This window comes from Petromyzon marinus, unplaced genomic scaffold (assembly GCF_048934315.1).
Source record: "Petromyzon marinus isolate PM22_M1 ecotype Great Lakes invasive population unplaced genomic scaffold, UKy_Petmar_22M1.pri1.0 PM_G_Scaffold_78, whole genome shotgun sequence".
In the NCBI taxonomy this organism is placed as follows: domain Eukaryota; kingdom Metazoa; phylum Chordata; class Hyperoartia; order Petromyzontiformes; family Petromyzontidae; genus Petromyzon; species Petromyzon marinus.
Window position 1 is genome coordinate 265001 of NW_027423033.1, and position 2500 is coordinate 267500.

The window sequence follows — 2500 nt, forward strand, 5'->3', positions numbered from 1 at the left end:
ATGTGCACTCAAAAACTTCTATATGTTTCACGGATAGACCCCGTGAAACGCTAGAAATTGGCGGGGATGTGTCTCTTGTGGCTCACGGGGCTGTTAGGGTGGCACAGAACTCCCTCGGAATGGGAAAAGGGGTCATTTTCGTGTTGCCACATTGCATAGGAACGCCATGAAACTTCCAGAGGCATTTGCAGCAGAAAGGCACGTGCACTCAAAAATTTTAATATTTTTCACGCATAGACCCCGTCAAACGCTAGAAGTTGGCGGGGATGTCTCTCTTGTGGCTCACGGGGCTGTTAGGGTCGCACAGAAATGCCTCGGAATGGGAAAACGGGTCATTTTTGTGTGGCCACATTGCATAGGAACGGCATGAAACTTCCAGAGGCATTTGCAGCAGGAATGCATGTGCACTCAAAAACGTCTATATTTTTCACGGATAGACCCCGTGAAACGCTATAAATTGGCGGGGATGTCTCTCTTGTGGCTCACGGGCGCTGTTAGTTAGGGTCGCACAGAAATCCCTCGGAATGGGAAAAGGGGTCATTTTCGTGTTGCCACATTGCGTACGAACGGCATGAAACTTCCAGAGGCATCTGCAGCAGAAATGCATGTGCACTCAAAAACGTCTATATTTTTCACGGATAGACCCCGTGAAACGCTAGAAATTGGCGGGGATGTGTCTCTTGTGGCTCACGGGGCTGTTAGGGTCGCACAGAAATCCCTCGGAATGGGAAAACGGGTCATTTTCGTGTTGCCACAATTGGCATACGAACGGCATGAAACTTCCAGAGGCATTTGCAGCAGAAATGCATGTGCACTCAAAAACGTGAATATTTTTTCACGGATAGACCCCGTCAAACGCTCGAATTTGGCGGGGATGTTTCTCTTGTGGGTCACGGGGCTGTTCGGCTCGCACAGAACTCCCTTGGTCCACCTGATTCGTGCATACAGGCAGCAACTAAAACTCTGTAAACCTGCTGTGAGGACATCTAAACAGTGGACCAGTGAGGCTGTGGAAGATTTGCGGGCGTGCTTAGACTGTACTGACTGGGATATGTTCACGACTGCTACCAATAGTCTGGATGAACTCACAGAGGCTGTGTACATCAGCTTCTGTGAGGACTGCTGTATCCCAACACGTACCAGGGTGAACTTTAACAACAACAAGCCCTGGTTCTCAGCAAAGCTCAAAAGGTTGAGGTTGGAGAAGGAGGAAGCGTTTAGGAGTGGGGATAGAGACAGATTCAAGGAGTCGAAGAACAGGTTTAGCAAAGCGGTGAGAGAGGCTAAACGACTGTACTCAGAGACACTAAAACACCAGTTCTCTACTAACGACGCTGCTTCTGTCTGCCAAAGGGCTCAGGCACATCACCAACTACAAACCCAGAGCGCCCCACACCACTAACGACTCCCGCCTAGCCAACGACCTGAACGAGTTCTACCGTAGATTTGAAAGACAATTGGACTGTCCTGAACCACCCCTTCCCACCCAAGAGGCCCCATCCCCCACCCATACTACAGAAACGACTCTCTCCTTTCAGGAGGGAGAAGTTAATGGGCTTTTCAAGAGGCAGAATCCACGCAAAGCAGCCGGGCCGGACTCTGTCTCTCCAGCCACCCTCAGGCACTGCGCTGGCCAGCTGTCTCCGGTGTTCACCAACATCTTTAACACCTCCCTGGAGACATGCCATGTACCAGCCTGTCTCAAGTCCTCCACCATCATCGCTGTGCCCAAAAAGCTAAGGCCAACAGGACTAAATGATTACAGACCAGTCGCCCTTACATCTGTGGTAATGAAGTCTTTTGAGCGCCTGCTCCTGGCACACCTCAAAGCCATCACAGACCCTCTCCTGGACCCCCTTCAGTTTGCCTACAGAGCCAACAGGTCTGTGGACGACGCAGTTAACATGGCCCTCCACTTCACCCTACAGCATGTGGACGCCCCAGCATCCTACGCCAGGATCCTGTTTGTGGACTTCAGCTCTGCCTTCAACACCATCATCCCTGCCCTGCTTCAGGACAAGCTCTTCCAGCTGAACGTGCCCTACTCCACCTGCAGGTGGATCACAGACTTCCTCTCTGACAGGAAGCAGTGCGTTAAGCCGGGAACAGAAGTCTCTGACTCCAGGTCCATCAGCACGGGAACTCCTCAGGGCTGCGTCCTTTGCCCACTGCTCTTCTCCCTGTATACCAACAGCTGCGCCTCCAATCATCTGTCCGTCAAACTCTTGAAGTTTGTCGGACGACACCACCCTCATTGGGCTGATCTCTGGTGGGGATGAGTCTGACTATAGGTGGGAAGCTGACAACCTGGTGACCTGGTGTAGCCAGAACAACTTAGAGCTAAATGCTCTAAGGACAGTTGAGATGGTTGTGGACTTCAGGAAGAATACAGCCCCACTCACCGCCATCACCCTGTTAGACTCCGCAGTCAAAATTGTGGAGTCCTTCCGCTTCCTGGGCACTATTCTCTGCCGGGACCTCAAGTGGGAACTGAACATCA